The sequence below is a fragment of the Somniosus microcephalus genome, chromosome 21 (assembly GCF_052327205.1).
Source record: "Somniosus microcephalus isolate GS21.2 chromosome 21, FLI_Smic_1.0, whole genome shotgun sequence".
In the NCBI taxonomy this organism is placed as follows: Eukaryota; Metazoa; Chordata; class Chondrichthyes; order Squaliformes; family Somniosidae; genus Somniosus; species Somniosus microcephalus.
This window is the reverse complement of record NC_141007.1, coordinates 35,783,936-35,796,574: the sequence shown is the minus strand read 5'-3', so window position 1 is coordinate 35,796,574 and position 12,639 is coordinate 35,783,936. Positions and strand designations below refer to the sequence as shown.

At 48.6% G+C, this 12,639-nt stretch overlaps 1 protein-coding gene across 1 annotated transcript in view; it reads right to left on the bottom strand.

Moving 5' to 3' along the window:
- tbcd (tubulin folding cofactor D) overlaps positions 1–12,639 on the bottom strand; it is a 354,778-nt gene that overhangs the window by 65,685 nt on the left and 276,454 nt on the right. The window lies entirely within an intron of this gene.

The following is a 12,639-nucleotide window of genomic DNA, read 5'->3' as shown; positions in this document are numbered from 1 at the left end:
AAGCATTCGTAATAAGGTAGACAAATTAACAGCACAAGTAGATGTAAACGGATACGATATAATTGCGATTATGGAGACATGGCTGCAGGGTGACCAAGGCTGACAGCTGAATATCCACAGATATTCGATATTTAGGAAGAACAGACAAAAAGGAAAAGGAGGTGGGGTGGCGTTGTCAGTAAAGGATGAAATCAGAGCAATAGTGAGAAAGGATATTGGCTCAGAAAATCAAGATGTAGAATCAGTCTGGGTGGAGCTAAGAAGCACCATGGGGCAGAAAACATTGGTGGGAGTTGTCTATAGGCCTCCAAACAGTAGTGGTAATGTAGGGGATGGCATCAAACAGGAAATTAGAGATGCATGTAACAAGGGTACTACAGTAATCATGGGTGATTTTAATCTACATATAGACTGGCCAAACCAAATTAGCAATAATACTGTGGAGGATGAATTCCTGGAGTGTGTACGAGATGGTTTTTTAGACCAGTACATTGAGGAACCAACTAGGGAACAGGCTATCCTAGATTGGGTATTGTGCAATGAGAAGGGGTTAATTAATAATCCTGTTGCGCGGGGTCCTTTAGGGAAGAGTGACCATAACATGATAGAATTCTTCATTAAGATGGAAAGTGAAGAAGTCCAATCCAAAATTAGGGTCCTAAATCTAAACAAAGGAAACTATGAAGGTATGAGGAATGAGTTGGCTATGATAGATTGGGGAGCTTTATTAAAAGGCATGACGGTGGATAGGCAATGGCTAACACTTAAGGAACGAATGCATGAATTGCAACAGTTATACATTCCTTTCTGGCGCAAAAACACAAAAGGAAAAGTGGCCCAACCATGGCTAACAAAAGAAATTAAGGATAGTATTAGATCCAAAGAGGAGTCATATAAAGTTGCCAGAAAAAGTAGCAAGCCTGAGGATTGGGAGCAGTTTAGAGTTCAGCAAAAAAGGACCAAGAGATTGATTAAGAGGGGAAAAATAGAGTATGAGAGCAAACTTGCAAGGAACATAAAAGCAGACTGTAAAAGCTTCTACAAGTATGTAAAAAGAAAAAGATTAGTGAAGACAAATGTAGGTCCCTTACAGTCAGAAATAAGAGAATTTATAACGGGGAACAAGGAAATGGCAGAACAATTAAACAAATACTTTTGGTTCTGTCCTCACGGAAGAGGACACAAATAACTTCCCAGAAATGCTAGGAAACCAGGGGTCTAGTGAGAAGGAGGAATTAAAGGAAATTAGTATTCGTAAAGAAATAGTGCTGGAGAAATTAATGAGACTGAAAGCCGATAAATCCCCAGGGCCTGACAATCTGCATCCCAGTGTACTAAAAGAAGTAGCCATGGAAATAATGGATGCATTGGTTGTCATCTTCCAAAATTCTACAGATTATCGAACAGTTCCTGCAGATTGGAGGGTGGCAGATCTAACCCCACTATTTAAAAAAGGGAGAGAAAAAACCGGGTACTACAGACCGGTTAGCCTAACATCAGTAGTAGGGAAAATGCTAGAGTTTATTATAAAGGACGTGATAACAGGACATTTAGAAAATATCAACGGGATTAGACAAAGTCAACATGGATTTATGAAAGGGAAATCGCGTTTGACAAACCAATTGGAGCTTTTTGAGGGTGTAACTGGTAGAATAGATAAGAGAGATAAGCGACCGAGCGTCTCTTCACAGGTGCTGATTATGGAGGCCTTGAGTGCAGACCAGGCGTTGTGTCTCTGAATCACTGGGAGTCGTCAGGTTGGTTGTGAGGCGCAGGCTGAGTAGGGCTTTCTTAGCAGGGTCTTACTCCAGCATTAATTTTCCTGCGGCATTGCTTCTGTTGCCGCCGCGGTTTTGGTGCTACGTTGATGGAGATGACAGAGCGGATTAGGCGGTGGTCTGTCCAGCAGTCGTCAACTCCTGTCATGGCGCGGGTGCTGCAGACGTCCTTGCGGTCCCTCGCTCGGACAATGACATAGTCCAGCAGATGCCAATGCTTGGAGCGAGGGTGTTGCCATGAAGCTTTGTACTTGTCTCTCTGATAGAACAAGGTGTTGGTTATGACAAGGCCATGTTCTAAGCATTTCGTCAGGAGGAGGATACCGTTGGAGTTGGCTTTCCCTAACCCCTCTCTGCTGATCACACCTCCCCGGAAGTCTGTGTCCTTTCCAAGTCTAGCGTTAAAGTCGCCAAGGAGGATCAGCTTGTCGCCCGTTGGGACTCGGGACAGGAATTGTCCGAGGCTGGCGTATAATTCCTCTTTGGTCTCGTCTGTGGCTTCCAGTGTTGGGGCGTACGCACTGATGACCGTAGCGCACTGGTTCCGGGCTAGAGTGAGCCGAAGAGTCATGAGGCGCTCGTTTATTCCACAATGGTAGTCTCTGAGACATTCAGCTAGTTCATTTATTATGGAGAAGCCTACCCCATGGAGGCGGCGTTCTTCGTCAGGTTTACCTTTCCAGAAGGTGTAACCATCGCCTTGAGCTGGCCTTCCCCTGCCCGCCGGGTCTCGCCTAGGGCGGCGATGTCTATGTCGAAATGTCTGAGCTCCCGGGCAACGATAGCAGCACGGCGTTCCGGTCTGTCGCTGTTGGGGTTGTCCATTAGGGTTCTGACGTTCCAGGTCCCGAACTTCATTTTAAAGGGTGGAAGATGCCTGTGTGTGAATTCTTTTAACGTGGGGTGGCCATTGCACACTAGCTACCACACGGGCCTGACAGAGCACGGTCTTGGTCCAATGGCAAGGGGATCCAAGATGATTGGAGACCAGGCTCTGCTACATCGGCCTACACACATACACACAAACATACTCCTACTGTCCTCCTCCCTCCTTCCCGCAGGTCCTCTCTGCCTGGGTTTCATAGGCTGCAGTGTGGTCCTCCCGACCCCGCTGCTGGTCCATGTTGCGCCACTCCTGGGTCTCGACCTTGCTGCTGGGCTCGTCCTCGCCCCTGGGTCCCGACCTCATTCCTGGGTCCCGACCTCCTTATACTGTGTCTCCTTCCAGTGTGTCCCGCGGCGTGTCCTTCCAGTGTGTCCTGCGGTGTCTCCTTCCAGTGAGCGTGGTAGGCCCCGGAGCGGCAGCAGTGTGGACCTGTGTGGGAAGCGGCGGCGGCAGTATTTAAATGCGACCCCAAGGCGGCAGAGGAGCAGGTAGGCCCCGGAGCGGCAGCAGTGCGGACCAATGTGGGAAGCGGCGGCGGTGGCAGTATTTAAACGCGACCCCGAGGCGGCAGAGGAGCAGGTAGGCCCTGGAGCGGCAGCAGTGCATACCTGTGTGGGAAGCGGCGGCGGCAGCGGCAGTATTTAAACGCGACCCTGATGCGTCGGAGCAGGTAGGCTTACCAATCTCAGCTCCGAGAGCGGGAGAGAGACATAAAAAGTAATCGAACTGTGACGTCACCAGAAAGCAGGTAAGTGATTGGTTGGTGAGTATTTCTCTCTTTCTCCTTTTTCACAAGCTAAAATTTTGTGTTTTATAGTTTCTAGGGTTGCTGTGGTGTAGCGGGGACAGTTGGTAAACAAGGGCCATTGAGTATATCATTTAATTGGTGGTATTGATTTGATTTAATTTAAATTAATTAAAGGGTAAGTCATGGCAGGACAGCCCGGCCCCATAGCTTGCTCCTCCTGCACTATGTGGGAAATCAGGGACACTTCCTGTGTCCCTGATGACCATGTGTGTGGGAAGTGTATCCAGCTGCAGTTACTGGCAGACCGCATTGCGGCGCTGGAGCTGCGGATGGATGCATACTGGAGCATTCGCGAGGCCGAGGACGTCGTGGATAGCACGTTAAACCAGTTGGTCACACCGCAGGTAAAGGTTGCAAAGGCAGAAAGGGAATGGGTGACCACCAGGCAGAGTACTAGGCGCAGGCAGGTAGTGCAGGAGTCCCCTGGGGTCATCCCCCTCTCAAACAGATATACCGCTTTGGATACTGTTGGGGGGGGATGGCTTATCAGAGGAAGGGAAACAAGGATAGAAGCAAAAGACAAGGAGAAAAACAAAGGTGGCAGTCAGAGAAATCAACAGTTTAAATCAAACATGGCCACAGTAAATAATACTTCTAAAAGGTCTAAGAGCATTAAAAAAACAAGCCTGAAGGCTTTGTGTCTTAATGCGAGGAGCAGTCGTAATAAGGTGGATGAATTAGCAGCACATATAGAGGTAAATGAATATGATATGATTGGGATTATGGAAACATGGCTCCAGGGTGACCAAGGCTGGGAACTCAACATACAGGGGTATTCAATATTCAGGAAAGATAGGCAAAAAGGAAAAGGAGGTGGGGTAGCATTGCTGGTTAAAGAAGGGATTAACACAATTGTAAGGAAAGATGTTGGCTCTGATGATGTGGAATCTGTATGGGTAGAACTGAGAAATACCAAGGGACAGAAAACTTTAGTGGGAGTGGTATATAGACCCCCCAAACAGTAATGCGGTGGTTGGGGATGGCATTAAAAGGGAAATTAGAGATGCGTGCAATAAGGGCACAGCAGTTATCATGGGTCACTTTAATCTACATATAGATTGGGCTAACCAAATTAGTAACAATACTGTGGAGGAGGAATTCCTGGAGTGTATACGGGATGGTTTCCTGGACCAATATGTCGAGGAACCAACTAGAGACCAGGCCATCTTAGACTGGGTATTATGTAATGAGAAAGGATTAATTAGCAATCTTGTTGTGCGAGGCCCCTTGGGTCGGAGCGATCATATTATGATAGAATTCTTCATTAAGATGGAAAGTGAAGTAGTTGACTCAGAGAAGGGTCCTGAATTTAAATAAAGGAAACTATGATGGTATGAGGCGAGAGTTGGGTAGGATTGATTGGGGAATGTCACTCAAAGGGTTGATGGTGGATAGGCAATAGCAAACATTCAAAGATCGCATGAATGAACGACAGAATCTCTTCATCCCAGTTTGGCATAAAAATAAAACAAAAAAGGTGACTCAACCGTGGCTAACAAGGGAAATTAGGGATAGCATAAGATCCAAGGAGAGGACATATAAATTGGCCAGAAAAAGCAGTAAACCTGAGGATTGGGAGCAGTTTAGGATTCAGCAAAGGAGGACAAAGGGATTATTAAGAGGGGGAAATTAGAGTATGAGAGTAAGCTTGCAGGGAATATAAAAACTGACTGTAAAAGCTTTTATAGATATGTGAAGAGAAAAAGATTGGTGAAGTCAAGCGTAGGTCCCTTGCAGTCAGAATCAGGGGAATTTATAATGGGGAACAAAGAAATGGCTGACCAATTAAATACATACTTTGATTCTGTCTTCACAAAGGAGGACACAAATAACCTCCCAGAGATGTCGGGGAACATAGGATCTAATGAGAGGGAGGAACTGAAAGAAATCAGTATTTGTAGGGAAATGGTGTTAGGGAAATTGACGGGATTGAAGGCCAATAAATCCCCAGGGCCCGATAATCTACATCCTAGGGTACTTAAGGAAGTGGCCCTAGAAATAGTAGATGCATTGCTGGTCATCTTCCAAAATTCGATAGACTCTGGAACTGTACCCATGGATTGGAGAGTAGCTAATGTTACCCCACTATTCAAAAAAGGTGGTAGAGAGAAAACGGGGAATTATAGACCGGTAAGCCTGACATCGGTAGTGGGGAAAATGCTCGAGTCCATTATAAAAGATGTAATAGCAGAGCACTTGGAAAACAGTGACAGGATCGGACAAAGTCAACATGGATTTACAAAAGGTAAATCGTGCTTGACTAATCTACTGGAATTTTTTGAGGATGTAACTGGTAAAATTGATAAGGGAGAACCAGTGGATGTGGTGTATTTGGACTTTCAGAAGGCTTTTGATAAGGTCCCGCATAAGAGATTAGCGTGTAAAGTTAAGGCACATGGGATTGGGGGCAAGGTATTGACTTGGATGGAGAACTGGTTGGCAGACAGAAAGCAAAGAGTTGGAATAAACGGGTCTTTTTCCGAGTGGCGGGCAGTGACTGGTGGGGTACCGCAGGGATCGGTCCTGGGACCCCAGCTATTCACAATATATATTAATGATCTAGACGAGGGAATTGGATGTAATATCTCCAAGTTTGCAGACGACACAAAGCTGGGTGGGAGTGTGTGTTGTAAGGAGGATGCCGAGAAACTCCAGTATGATTTGGACAGGTTGGGTGATTGGGCAGAAGCATGGCAGATGCAATATAATGTGGATAAATGCGAGGTTATCCACTTTGGTGTCAAAAACAGGAAGGCAGATTATTATCTGAATGGCAATAGGTTGGGAGAAGGGGAAGTGCAACGAGACCTGGGTGTCCTTGTGTACCAGTCGCTGAAGGTAAGCATGCAGGTGCAGCAGGTGGTTAAGAAGGCAAATGGCATGTTGGCCTTCGTAGCGAGAGGGTTCGAGTACAGGAACAAGGATGTCTTGATGCAGTTGTACAGGGCCTTGGTGCGACCACACCTGGAGTATTGTGTGCAGTTTTGGTCGCCTTATCTGAGGAAGGATGTTCTTGCCATGGAGGGAGTTCAGCGAAGATTCACCAGGCTGATACCTGGGATGGCAGGAATGACGTATGAGGAGAGATTGGGTCGATTGGGCTTATACTTGCTGGAGTTTAGAAGAATGAGAGGGGATCTCATTGAAACTTATAAAATGCTAACAGGACTAGACAGACTAGATGCAGGAAGGATGTTGCCGATGGCCGGGGAGTCCAGAACCAGGGGTCACAGTCTAAGGATAAGGGGTAAGCCATTTAGGACTGAGATGAGGAGGAATTTCTTCACCCAGAGAGTGGTGAACCTGTGGAATTCTCTACCACAGAAGGCAGTAGAGGCCAATTCATTAAATATATTCAAGAAGGAGTTAGATATATTTTTTAAGGCTAAAGGAATCAAGGGATATGGAGAGAAGGCAGGGACAGGGTACTGAATTTGGATGATCAGCCATGATCGCATTGAATGGTGGAGCAGGCTTGAGGGGCCGAATGGCCTACTCCTGCTCCTATGTTTCTATGTGTCCCGCGGTGTCTCCTTCCAGTGAGTGTGTCCCGCGGTGTCTCCTTCCAGTGAGTGTGTCCCGCGGTGTCTCCTTCCAGTGAGTGTGTCCCGCGGTGTCTCCTTCCAGTGAGTGTGTCCCGCGGTGTCTCCTTCCAGTGAGTGTGTCCCGCAGTGTCTCCTTCCAGTGCGTGTGTGATGCGCCATCAATTACTCAAAAGACTGAAGTTGAGCGAGTAACAATCAGGCTTTTATTAACTAAAGAATGAAGGTCTTGTCTCGAGTGGTCGACCCGTCCAGAATACTAAGGGACTGGGAGGTAGTCACTTATATACCTGGAATAGTGGGAGGAGTCAGCCGAGGCATGTCCAGACCTGTACCTAGTGGAATACACATACAGACACAGACAGGTATGACAGTGGTTTACCACAGTGTGTCCCGTGGCGTCTCCTTCCAGTGAGTGTGTCCCACGTTGTCTCCTTCCACTGAGTGTGTCCCGCGGTGTCTCCTTCCAGTGAGCGCCTGATCTGCACTCAGGCTTCTATAATCAGCTCCTGAGAAGAGACGCTCGGTCACTCGACCAGAAAACACCAAGACTGGTTCAACGAGAACGTCCAGGAGATCCAGGAACTAATAAGCCGCAAGTGCAAGGCATTCCTGATCTGGAAACAGCAACAGAACTCGAGAGCAAGAAAGCAGCTCTACAGATGCCTGAAGGCCGAGGTCTAAGAAAAAACTCGCGACCTAAAGAACAGATGGTGGGAGGAGAAAGCGCAGGAAATTCAGCAGCTAGCCGACAACCACAACGTGCGTGGATTCTTTAGCGCAGTCAAGACCACCTACGGCCCACGCATCCAAGGGCCTACCCCACTGCGGGCCAAGAACAGAGAGGCAGTCAGTGCCCGCTGGAAGGAGGACTTCGAAGATCTCCTTAACCGAGACTCTGTCTTCGACCCGAGTGTCCTGAACTCCATCCCGCAGCATGCTACCCGCCACCACCTCAGCACAACCCCAGCCCGGCAAGAGGTTGAAAAGGCCATCCGACAACTGAAGAACAAGGCCCCAGGAGCAGATGGAATCCCCGCTGAGGCGCTAAAACATGGCGAAGAAGCACTATTGACATGAATATATGAATTAATTTCTCTTATTTGGAAGGAGGAGAGCATGCCAGGGGATCTCAGAGACGGCGTAATCGTGACCATCTTCAAGAAAGGTGATAAGTCTGATTGCGGTAATTACAGAGGAGCCTCCCTGCTGTCTGCCACAGGGAAAGTCATCGCAAGAATCCTCCTCAATTGCCTTCTCCCAGTGGCTGAAGATCTCTTCCCAGAGTCGCAATGCGGGTTCTGCCCACTAAGGGGCACAATGGACATGATCTTCACCGCGTGCCAACTACAAGAGAAATGCAAGGAACAGCACCAACCGCTGTACATGGCCTTCTTTGACCTCACAAAGGTCTTCAACACCATCAACCATGAGGGATTAGGGAGTGTCCTCCTCAAATTCGGCTGCCCACAAAAGTTTGTCACCATCCTCCGCCTGCTTCATGACGACATGCAAGCCGTGATCCTAACCAATGGATCCACCATAGACCCAATTCACGTACGGACCGGGGTCAAGCAAGGCTATGTCATCGCACCAACACTCTTCTCGATCTTTCTGGCTGCAATGCTCCATCTCACCCTCAGTAAGCTCCCCGCTGGAGTGGAGCTAATCCACAGAACAAACGGGAAACTGTTCAACCTCCGTCACCTCCAGTACAGATCCAAGGTTGTCCCATCCTCTGTCATCAAATTAAAGTATGCAGACGACACTTGCGTCTGCGCACACTCTGAGGTTGAACTCCAAAACATCGTCAAAACCTTCACTGAAGAGTATGAGAGCATGGGCCTTAAACTAAACATCCATAAGACAAAAGGTCCTCTACCAACCTGCCCCCGCCACACAATACTGCTCTCTGATTATCAAAATCCATGACGAGGCCTTGGACAACGTGGACCACTTTCCATACCTCAGGAGCCTACTGTCAACAAGAGCAGACATCGATGACGAAGTCCAACACCGCCTTCAGTGTGCCAGTGCAGCTTTCGGTCACCTGAGGAAGAGAGTGTTTGAAGACCAGGACCTCAAACCCAGCACCAAGCTCATGGTCTACAGAGCAGTAGTGACACCCGCCCTCCTGTATGCTTCAGAGACATGGACCATGTACAGCAGGCACCTCAAAGCACTGGAGAGGTACCACCAACGCTGCCTCCGCAAGATCCTGTAAATCCATTGGCAGGATAGGCACACCAATGTCAGTGTTCTTGCTCAGGCCAACATCCCCAGCATCGAAGCTTTGACCATGCTCAATCAGCTCCGATGGACGGGTCACATTGTCTGCATGCCCGATACGAGACTCACAAAACAAGTGGTTTGACCATGCTCAATCAGCTCCGATGGACGGGTCACATTGTCTGCATGCCCGATACGAGACTCCCAAAACAAGTGCTCTACTCGGAGCTCCGGCACAGCAAGAGAGCCCCAGGTGGACAGAGGAAACGCTTCAAGGACACCCTCAAAGCCTCCTTGAAAAAGTGTAACATCCCGATCGACACCTGGGAATCCCTGGCCCAAGACCGCACAAAGTGGAGGAGAAGCATCCGGGAAGGCGCCAAACACCTTGAGTCTCTTCGCTGGGAGCAAGCGGAAGCCAAATGCAGGCAGCGCAAGGAGCGCACGTCAACCCAAGCACCCCACCCACCCGCCCCTTCAACCACTGTCTGCCCCACCTGTGACAGAGACTGTAGATCCCGCATTGGACTCATCAGTCACCTGCGAACTCATTTTTAATGTGGAAGCAAGTCATCCTCGGTTCCGAGGGACTGCCTAAGAGAAGAGAGACATGTTTGCCTGCCAATCTTTGATTCCAATTTACCCAGGGCAGCTCCGTTCTCAATCCAATGAAATTGGCCCTCCTCCATTTATGTATTTTGACTCTAGATTGCTCTTTGTCCTTTTCCATAGCTAACCTAAACCTTATGATACTATGATCACTGTTCCCTAAATGTTCCCGTACTCACAGTTGCTCCACTTGACCCACCTCATTCCCCAGAACCAGATCCAGCAATGCCTCCCTCGTTGGGCCAGAAACATACTGATCAAGAAAGTGCTCCTGAACATACTTCAGAAATTCTTCCCCTTTTCTGCCCTTTACACTATTACTATCCCAGTCTATATTAGGATAGTTGAAGTTCCCCATTATCACTACTCTATAGTTCTTGCACCTGCAAATTTGCTCCTCTACATCCTTCCCACTAGTAGATGGCCTGTAGAATACACCTAGTAGTGTAATGGCACCTCTATTGTTTCTTAACTCTAACCAAATAGATTCTGTCCTTGACCCCTCCAGGACATCCTCTCACTCCAGCACTGTAATGTTCTCCTTAAGCAATACTGCCATCCACCTCCTTTCTTTCCTTCCCTATCTTTCCTGAACACCTTATATCTAGGAATATTTAGTACCTAATCCTGCCCTTTTTTCAACCAGGTCTCTGTTATCGCCACGTCATCATATTCCCATGTGGCAATTTGCGTCTGCAGCTCACCAACTTTATTTACCACACTTCATGTGTTTACATACATGCACTGTAAACCTATCTTAGACCTTCTTGTATTCTCTCTTAGTCTGATCCCACCTAATACCGTACTCTCTCTTACTCTAGTGCTATCTGTCTCTCCCAATCCTTTGTGCACCTTGTTTCTCCTTTCTAATGCTGCATCCTGGTGCCCATTCCCCTGCCAAGCTAGTTTAAACCCTCCCCAACACCACTAGCAAACCCCCCCATGAGGATATTGGTCCCGGCTCTGTTGAGCTGCAACCCATCCGGCCTGTACAGGTCCCACCTCCCCCAGAACCGGTCCCAATGTCCCAGGAATCTAAAGCCTTCCCTTCCGCACCATCTCGCCAGCCACGCATTCATCTGCTTTATCCTCCTATTTCTATACTCACTCACGGTGGCACTGGGAGATTACTACCTTTGAGGTCCTGCTTTTTAATCTCTTTCCTAGCTCCCTAAAATCTGTCTGCAGGACCTCATCCCTCTTTCTATGTATGTTGTTGATACTGATATGGACCACGACCTCTGGCTGTTCACCCTTCTCCTTCAGAATGTTCTGCAGCCGCTCAGTGACATCCTTGACCCTGGCACCAGGGAGGTAACATACCATCCTGGAATCACGCCAGCGGCCGCAGAAACGCCTGTCTGTTCCCCTAACTATCGAATCCCCTATCACTATTGCTTTCCTGATCTCCCTCCTCCCCACTTGTACAGTTGAGCCACCTGTGGTGCCGTGAACCTGGCTCTGGCTGTACTCCCCAGAGGAACCATTGCCCTCACCAGTATTGGATGCTTTTGGAGAGCGAGATGCACTCAGGGGATTCCTGCACTACCTGCCTGGTCCTTTTCTTTCTGGCGGTCACCCATTCCCTCTACCTGCACACCCCTAAGCTGCGGAGTGACTACCTCCTGAAACGTGCTGTCCACGTAGCTCTCAGCCTCACGGATGCACCGCAGTGACGCCAGCTGCTGCTCAAGCTCCAAAACCCGGAGCTCGAGCTCCTCCAGCTAACGACACTTCTTGCACGAGTGGTTGTCCAGGACACTGGAAGCAACCGCTCCGATGGACGGGCCACATCGTCCGCATGCCCAATACGAGACTCCCAAAACAAGCGCTCTACTCGGAGCTCCGACACGGCAAGAGAGCCCCAGGTGGGCAGCGGAAACGCTTCAAGGACACAGTCAAAGCCTCCTTGAAAAAGTGCAACATCCCCACTGACACCTGGGAATCCCTGGCCCAAGACCGCACAAAGCGGAGGAGAAGCATCCGGGAAGGCGCCGAACACCGAGTCTCTTAGCCGGGAGCAAGTGGAAGCCAAGCGCAAACAGCGCAAGGAGCACACGTCAACCCAGGCACACCACCCACCCGCCGCTTCAACCATCGTCTGCCCCACCTGTGACAGAGACTGTGGGTCCCGCATTGGACTCATCAGTCATAAGAACATAAGAAATAGGAGCAGGAGTAGGCCAATCGGCCCCTCAAACCTGCTCCACCATTCAATAAGATCATGGCTGATCTGATCCTAACCTCAAATCTACTATCACTCTACATCCCTCCCGAACCCATGTGATCTCCTGAGAGAGGCGAAAAACCAGATAAAAAACCCAATGGCCAATTTGGGAGAAAAAAAATCTGGGAAATTCCTCTCCGACCCATCTAGGCGATCGAAACTCGTCCAGGAGATCACTGTCCCTATATTTTCTACAGTACTTACCTTCTGTAAAAGGTGATCTCCACCCCAGCCAGGAACAGGAATAGAACCATCTCCTGAAATCTAACACATAATTAGAACACAAGAAGTAGGAGCAGAACCAGGCTACACGGCCCCTGGGCCTGCTGCATTACCCACAGGGCCATGACCGTTCCGAACATAGACTCATGTCCAATTTCCTGCCCGCTCCCCGTAACCCCTAATTCCCTTTACTTCTAAGAAACTGTCTATTTCTGTTTTAAATTTATTTAATGATGTAGCTTCCACAGCTTTCTGGGGCAGCAAATTCCACAGACCTACTACCCTCTGAGTGAATAAGTTTCTCCTTATCTCAGTTTTGAAAGAGCAGCCCCTTATTC